The sequence below is a fragment of the Camelus dromedarius genome, chromosome 6, assembly GCF_036321535.1.
Source record: "Camelus dromedarius isolate mCamDro1 chromosome 6, mCamDro1.pat, whole genome shotgun sequence".
Lineage (NCBI taxonomy): Eukaryota > Metazoa > Chordata > Mammalia > Artiodactyla > Camelidae > Camelus > Camelus dromedarius.
The window spans coordinates 82,717,108-82,725,886 of NC_087441.1; the positions used below are offsets into that span (position 1 = coordinate 82,717,108).

The following is an 8,779-nucleotide window of genomic DNA, read 5'->3' on the forward strand; positions in this document are numbered from 1 at the left end:
CGTCCCCTACCACTGAACATGGGGTTACAACCCCACGTGACCACCGTCGTGTTTGGCTTGGGCTCTGGATCTGGCCTGCTCATTTATTCTTCCAGCTGAGTTCCAGAAACTCAGAGGGTGGACTTTGAGGGGCTGCTTTTGGAACCTAGTGAGGAGCTGGATGGTCCTTTATATTGAGTCCCTTCAGCCTAATCACCGTAGCTGAATCCCAACACCCCCCAGGCACCCAGGGTGGCTGTGGAGGGAGAGAAAGCCTGGCAGGCGACCTAGGGGCCCCACTGCTCTGTCCCTCCCTTGTCTTCATTCCCTTTCACCCCAGAAGGTGTGATTGTCTCGTGTCATGGTGGCCACCGTAGTGTCCCTCCCAGCAATCTCTCTTCTCCATCAGGTGGGGTTCCCAACCCCGCTCAGCCTTCTCTCTGCATGGATGCTGAAGGACCAGGACCAAATGAATTTCTGAGCTTGAGCAGTAAGGTGGAAACAAAGAAACCAATGGAAACAAAGAAGCAAGTTATTGTGGCAAAACTGCCCACCACAGAGAATCTGCCCTGAGTGGAAGGGAGGGTGTGGGCATGCCCATTTGTTTCCTGTCTCCCAGTGCTCTTAGCTTTCTTATTGCAGACCTGCATGGTTACAACAAAATGATCTGCAAAACTGAAAATATTTATTCTCTCGCTTTTACAGAAAAGGCTGGCCAGCCTCTGGTCCGGTACCAGGCAAGTGATTGGAGTCCCTTTCCAGTTTGGAAACATCTGGGCAGGCCCAGGTTTGCAAAAGTCTTTAAGAGTAGTTACGGAGTTTTGCTTCTAAAATTCTTTACGGCTGTATATACTTCTGAGATGCGGTTGTGCTGTGTAATTCTGAGCCGGGATTTTCTCAAACTGTTTCTCACTTCTTATACCAGACATTCCTAAATTCCAAGGGTAACTGTATATTAAGGAAGCCATGGAATTTAGGAAAAGGATACAGATCTCATTTCCTTTTAAGCATCAGTGTACCTCCATCATGGCAGTATTGGTTATGAGTTATTGATAGGGGAATTAGATAGTAACCAGATTAATAGAAAATAGGGGATTTTAGGTACACAGGTTCATCTTTTCAACATTTTTTGTAATATTTGCAGTTTAAGATGGCCATTCCTGAGAAACAGGTAGCCTCTTAGAATGAAATAGCATTTCCTCTGAACCATACTTAATTTTTATTTCGTAGACAGCAGGAAGGGTAATCACACATCACAAATTTGGGGACGTCAAAGAGAAAATGTAACTTTCTGGGAGCGCACTCCCCCATCTCCCCCTGCTCTTTTCACTGTCCCATTGTCCCTGGAAGGCTCTTTCTTATCTTCTTCTCATGGTTCCAGTAACTCTTTCTTCCTCCTCATCCCTCAGCTGGTAAGGTTACTTTTCTACTTTGAACAAGCAAACAAGCCAACAGAAGAGAAGTTTCACAAGCAACTCCCAGCACATCCGCTCACCTAGTGTTGTCTGTGACCTCACTCTCGGTGCCCCACCTCTTATTACAGGTGACATCGAAAGCCAATTCCTCGAAAAGTCCCCAGGGACCCATCCCTCCCATCTTCTCTGGGTTGTCACTCCCAAAACCATCCTCTCTTTCACTACCTCATCTATTTTGTTCTCCTGCTAGTTGGCTCCCATCAGTATATAAACGTCCATCTTCTTAAAAGAAACAAACAGCACTCCTTGACCCTAATTCACCCCCACCAATTGCCACCCTGTGTCTTTGCAGCAAATCTTTAAGGAGTTGTTTAAACTCACTGTCTGCATCTTCTCTTGAGCCATCCCCTTTTACACCCACTCTGGCTCTTCCCCTGATCCCTCGCTCTATGGAAACTGCCCTGTCAAGGCCATCAGTGACCACACGTTGCTAAATATAGCGGTCAATTTTCAGTCCTCATCATGCGTAGACCCTCGGCAGCATTTGACCCAGCTCTTCCATCCCTCCTCCCCCGTGTTCCTGCTTCACTTAAACTCCAGCCCATCGCTCTGTCTGCTTTCTGCTTTTGGTCTACTGGCTGGTCCTTTGCCAATGTCTCCTCTTTTCCCAAACATACACTGTGGGTGTGCCCCAGGGTTGGTTCCTGGGCCTCTCATCTCTCTCTCTGCTATTCCTTTGGTGGAAGCAACCCAGCCTTGGAAATTGGCATGCCATCAATTTCTCGATTTCTCCAAAACTCCCTGATTTGCCCTTTCCATCTGGACCTTTATCCCTGAGACTCACATTCTTTTTCTTTCATTAATCTTGCTTTCACATTCATACATATGTTCTACTATGTAATTACTTTTCCAAATTTTGTATCAGTAAATATATATATCATGTAAAATGCTCAAATCTGTATTATTTCCACTAAGATGCTTATTCTACCTTAGAACCTTTCTGCATTTCTGTATTTATGTGAAAAAAGCGAACAGCATTTCTACAAGCCACATAGTTAAACAGTGTGTTTGTTTGGGGCTATTATGTAACATGAAATAATGATACATTAACATAGTCCTTTTTCGTTTATTTTTATATAACACCAAGATGAGGTTTTTGCACTGAAGACTGGTTTTATTGAAATTTTACCTACGTTATGGACAGTCAGTTTATGTGAAAGCCCTCATTTCTCCCCTTTCTGATATATTTTCCATTTGGCTATATATAACATATACCTTGGCATGAAACAAACTTCCCAAATCATTCACATAATACAATTAATACATTTAAATTATATTTTTTAAATGTTAAAAAGAAAAAGAAAACAGACTCCTCTACCTATTAAGCATTTCTGTGGCAATATGTAATACACCCCTTAACCATGACATTGAAGAACTGAGCTGATACCAGCCCCTTTCCACCTGCTCAGCCCCACCTTGTCCCATCCCTTGTGGATGGAGAGGTCATCCCTCCGATTGTCCAGGTCCAGATGTTGGAACAATGTTCTTTCTGTCTTTCTCTTACACACACAGACAGCAAATCCAGCTTGTTAGAAAATTCTGGGTATTCTGTCTTCATTAACCACCTGCTCCCTGCTCCCCGCCCTCCTAAGAGCCACCTTCAGCCCTTCCTGGACACCAATAGCCTCCTGTTTCCATCTTTGCTTTCCTACAATCTCTCATCCACACAGAGTCAGAGGGAGCCTGCAAAAGCATACATTGATGGGGTGGGTTTAGTTCAGTGGTAGGGCGCATGCTTAGCATGCAAGAGATCCTGGGTTCAAAAATGATTATAAATCAATAAAAAATGTTAAAAAAAAAAAGAGATCCTGGGTTCAATCCTCAGCACCTTCATTAAAATAAATAAATTACCTCCCACAAGAAAACACAAACACAAAAGCTTAAGTTGGACTATATCACCCCTCCCCTCAAAACTCACTAAACGGGTCATCATTTCATTAGGAGCCAAAGTCGTCCCAAAGTCTTCCAGGACCCGGCCTGCTCTGCCTCTCCGCCCACACTCTCCCCATCACTCTGGGGGCCTCTGGCTCCGGCTCTTCCTTCTTCCTCCGGATCTATTCTGCTTCAAGTTCATTACTCCTTGAGATCTGCCAGGATTGCCTTATTCCCTCCTGCCTGCCTCCCACCCCACCACCATCACCTGAGTTTGCTCATATCACTCTTATTTTTCCCCAAGCTCTTGCTACCCCCATCATGTTGCCTGTTTTCTCTGCTAAAACTCTGAGCCCCCAGTGATGGGGAGTCGTGTCTATTTTGTTGACTAATAAAGCCCAAGAGCCTTGGGAATGGGTATAGTTACTAGATTCCCATAAGTAGTAGGAGCTTATACAGATTTGCTGAATGAATGCAGAGGTCCTGGTCCAATTCGATGGAGCACTTCTGTGTCCTGCTCAAAGATTAACTCTCCTTTCCTCCTGAGAGAGGGTCACCACTTCCTTGGTGATCAAAGGCAAGATCTTTTTGCTTTATGCTGTTAACCTTAGGTGGGGAGACTGGGGGATCTTCATATATATTTTTAAATTTGGTTCACTCTGCAGTTTGTCTTTGGTCTCTTTATAATTTTGAGAAACTCTTTATGAGTGATCATTCTTCCATCAGATTGAACAGGGTCCAGGGGGAAGGACCAAGCCTGTCCCATCGGCCATCCTATGTGTCATGTCCTGGGACCCAGTGGATGCTCAGCACGTAAGTGAACAGACTGGAGTGAGTGAAGAGATGGGAGCATCTCCTTATTGTGGTGGCTGCTCTCTGTCAGATGCCTTGAGATTTGAGGAAGGGTTTACAAGTGCGGAGAGGGGAGATCAGGTCCTCTGTGCTCTTCCTGAGTGCCCTGGCTTTACCCATTCCCCCAGCCCACTCTGGGCAGCCAAGTTGAGGAGCTGGGCCACCGGAGGTTGTGCTGATCAATAATCCACCTTCACCCCAAGTCCGGGGGGTTGGTACCCCTGGTTGTAGTCTCTGGAGTCAGGTCCTTGGAGGAATTCCTCACTGAACTATGTTTTGGACCTTTTATTTTTCTCTATAACCTCCAGCTGAAGAAGATTGTCTTAGACACATGGAAGCTGAGGACGCCTACTGTCCCCTCGGAACCCAGGTGGGGCTGGGAGTCTGCTGTTTGTATAGCCGGTGGGCTCGTGTTGCTTTGGGCATCCCTGTGTCTGAATTCCTGCAGTACACTCGGTGGTAAGGAAGGGGTGCCTGGCAGGGAGGGAAGTGAGTCGGGAGACTGCACAGCTGGGGAGATGTTAACCTGGGGTGTGCAGGAGCCTGCTGATACATGGCATCTCGGTTCAGGGAACTCTTCACGCTCAGAGGGGTTCCCACTCCCGCAGGGGCCATTTGATCAGGATGCTGGGCTGTCAGGGGACCGCAGGGGTCCCAGTGAGGATTACAGTGCCTTCAGGCAATGGGAAATGAGGGGTCCAGCGGCACTTGAATTAAATGTGCACCCAAACCCAGCCCCCACCTCTTTCAGCCTTTATCCTTATCTGCAAAACTGGAATTTTATTAACCATCCCGCGGGGTCGTGGATGGGCTAGGACAGACTAGACAGTCAGGAGCTGGAATTCCTCTGTCCCCTGATTGTTTTCCTTCTTTCTGACTATTTGCTCTCACAAGCTCAGTCTCTCTGTCTCTCTCTCTTTCACTTCTAACTTTCTCTCATGCTCTGGTTTCATTTGACTTCCAACCACCGCCCCTCACCCTCGCCAATCCCCAGATGAGTGAACTTGATTTCTGTGTGTCAGTTCCAAATTCCCAGGAAAGATGCTCTGTCTCCCTCTGGATCTGTTGTCCAACCCATCAGTTGTGGCCAGATGAGGGAGTCCCTCTGGGACCAGTGGAGGGTCTCCGCCCAGCCCCCCAGCCACCAATTTGGGAGCACATATCTCTCCAAGGAGGAGGTACTGGCTGTGACCTTGTGTCAGTCAGTATGAATTTATGTCTCCTCTTGCCCCTCCTTCATCCTCCTAAACAAAGATGAAAATTAAACACTCCCTGGATTTGTGTCATGGAACACGCAGGGTGGGGGCTAAGGGGGCTGGAATCTCTGCTGCATTTAAGGGGCTACAGTGAATCCCCAATGAGAGCCTGCAAAGGGAACACCACCGCCCCCACCTGGCACTTAGGGTGCTGAGTCTGCGTGATGTTGAGCTAGGCTTCTGACCACAGCTCAGGGGTCTGGTCTGACCAGTTAGCCTTTGAAACCAACCAGCTTTGGATTCCTCAATCCCTCCCTGAGGTTTTACCTGAACCACCAGCTTCTGCATCTCTGAAGACAGATGATGAGGACCCTTCACGTAAACCGTTCGCACAGCCCTGTGCAGGCCTTTGTGCTGCACGGTCTGCCCGGCGAGATAACTGAGGTTGGTATTTTACTGATGTTAGAAATAGTCTGGTTTCCCTACGTACTGTTTCACTGAACAAGCAACAGAAGCCACCTCTCGCTGATAAAAGCAAAAAGGGACTTAATGAGAAGATGCTGGGAGGGTGTACGGATTGGCCAGGACCGGAGCCAACCCAGGAGCTGTAGGAGGTGTTAGGGAGCCCCAGGCACCAGGCCGGGCTGGGTGCTACCGGGCCCCCTGCCACCCAAGAACGGACCCCTCTCCACCCGACCCTCAACCTCACTCACTGCAGGTTCACATCCCGGCAGGGCCAGGTCACACTGAAGCCACCAGCACACACCTCAATGGGGGAGTTGGCCCCTTCTCAGCTGAGGGCGTGCCCGGTGTGGGGAGAGGCCCAGTTAGAGGAAGGCAGTTCCCCTACTGTTCCGAGTTAAGGTGCAAGTCAGTGCCCATCACTCAGGAGAGCCAGGCTGGACGGACCTCATTGCGGTGACTAGGCCGTCTGAGTTCACTTAATACTTTCTATGTTTGAAGGCCCTGGAGGGAGAAAAAGTGAAGGATCTAGTACTTATTTTGTGTTTCCCATGTACCAGGTGCGGTAAGCAAGCCACTTCAGACAAGACCCAGAGCAACCACGTTAATAGGCCACGGAGCAAGTAGTGCAGTCAGGCCTCTGTGGTCCCGAAACCCGTGTCCCCATTGGCTCAGTAGTTACCAGTGGAAACTGGGGGGATTTATGGGACTGTGTGCTCCTGTAGGGGCTGGGATGTGTGTGTTTAAATCCACATCTTCAGAAACTCGGCTAGAACCACAGCCACTTATTGCACGGAGGCAGAGGAGGGGAGGATTCCAGCCTTTGTTCCAGCTCGTGTGGAGCTCAGAAATTTCTCCTTCTGTCCTGAAAACAACACCAGAGCTGAGGGAGCTGCAATCCCACTGTACTTCTTAGATCCCAGAAAAATGAGGGGAAAATCTGCTCCCAACACAGAGAGGCAGCCAGGCAGGCTTGGCGAGTCACAGCTCCCAGGGCAGAACCCGCTTTTGTAACAACCCCCAGGGCAGGCAGATTTAAAAGGTCCCTGAGGCCAGTGGAAGTCTCAGCGTGGGGAAGTCCGAGTGGGACAACTCCAGGGGGCCAGTCAGAGGGGCCCCCTGCTCTTTTTCATGCATTTTACCTCCAGGACCGTGTCCTGTTCTCAGAATGAAGGCCTCAGAGGATAACTCCTCATGCTTCCTGCCTGGAAAGGAGAAAATAACTCTATTGAAATATACCCAAAACATTCTGTTTCATTTGGGGAAGTTGTTTTTTGTTTGTTTGTTTTTTTAATGAGAAATTATTTTACCAGAGCCTAACCAACCTGGGAGAAGGGAAATCCCTTCTGTCTCACCCAAATTGGGGTGGGGGGAAAGAGACACACTTGTGGAGGTCACAGCTCAGGGCACAGGCTCAATGAGAACTAATCACAGGACTACAGATGCCCTGCTCTGTCCTGCTCCCCCAACACCTTACCTCCATGTCAGTAGGGCCCCTGTGTAATAACAGGAATAAAACTAAAAGAAGTAAATGTCTCAGGAGTGTCAAGGGAAAACCCAAAGACAACGGGGAGATGAAAACAAGGACACACAGGCTGTTTTAGCCTCTCACACCAATAGCTGTAGCAAACTACACACAGCCCATCCCAGTAGATAAACAGAAAACCTCACAGAAGAAATTATTTATTTTGGTTCTCTTACCCAGTGCATTCCATGGTGCATCCTCGCCTAGAATTGAGTGGAAGCAAGTCCATCTCAGAAGGGACATAACTGAAGGGGGATGGCTTCCCAGACTCTGATGGGCAGAGAGAGCAGCAGCCTGGGTGAGAGCATGGTGAGGGGTGGGGTAGGGGGTAGGCTGCCTTCTTCCCCAAATAAGGAAACTTCCTGAGGCCAGCACAGGAGGGAGGGCCATGGGGTGGAAGCAGTCAGACTTCTTCCTGAGAACTGATGGGATGCCTCAAAGGGACCATTCAGGTACCAAAACTGGGCCGTGAGGGTGGGAGCCAGTCGGTCTGACTCAGAGCCCAGGACTGAGGTGGGCGTACAGCAGGCCGGTCTTACTTGGCTGGATCCATTTCACTTCTCTGAAGCCCTGTGTAAAACATGAAGTGTGGACGGCCTGGTGAGCACAGCTCTGCCCTCAAGACCTGTTCCAACTCCTCTCTTCCCGGAAAACAGCATCTCTGAGCCCGCCCTTGGTGACCTCAGAGAGATCACCCTAGTGGCCCAGGCTAGTGACCGGGAACATGTACCTTCCTGCAGCCAACCCCAGACGTCCACTGATGCATCATATACTGGCAAAGATGTGAGTTCCTGTGCATTGGTCTAACAGCAGAGACTCTGCCACAGGCCCAAGAGGTGGTGTGTGGGACATGCAGGGGTGCAGGAGTGTAGGCAGTGCAAAAGTATAACTGGTGACAGGGGTGCAGGGGCTGTGGAGGGCGCAGGCAGTTCAGGGGATGCGGGGGTGCAGTGGTGCAGAAGTGCAGGCAGTGAAGAAGTGCAGATAGTGGCAGGGGTGCAGAGGTGCAGGGAGTGTAGGGATGCAGGGAGGTGCTCAGGCACGTGGCCAGGATTAGAAGGCAAGTGCACATCCTCGCAGTCAGCCTGACCCCGGGAGGCTAGTGCAATTGTTTGGGGCGGCGGAGGCGGCGGCGTGTGGGAGGCTGCGCTGGGAAGCAGGTCGATTTCTTCTCTTCCCTGCAGCCTGGCCTAGGGGGGCCTTGGCCGCTGGAGTTTCGCCAGATGTTGGACTCCAGGTAAGCTTGCTCCTGGGAGGTGGGGCGGTTAGGTCAGGCGGCAGCGGCAGCGACAGGGGGGCGGAGCGCGGCTGCCACTGGCGAACTGGTGGAATAGCTGCCTTCTCCCGGCTGCCGGGCCTGGGAGCAGCCTCTGATGCCCCTGGTCACCGTACACGCCTGTCCCACTCAGCTTGCTGAG

General features: G+C 49.8%; 1 long non-coding RNA gene across 1 annotated transcript; it reads left to right on the plus strand.

Annotated features, from left to right (window-relative positions):
- The first annotated feature begins 1,393 nt into the window (after positions 1-1,393).
- On the plus strand, positions 1,394-8,599 carry LOC135321518 (uncharacterized). Its single transcript, XR_010381353.1, has 7 exons — positions 1,394-1,522; positions 4,053-4,139; positions 4,487-4,637; positions 5,695-5,818; positions 7,542-7,659; positions 8,018-8,144; positions 8,546-8,599. It is a non-coding gene; the product is annotated as an uncharacterized LOC135321518 (long non-coding RNA).
- Positions 8,600-8,779: the final 180 nt, after the last annotated feature.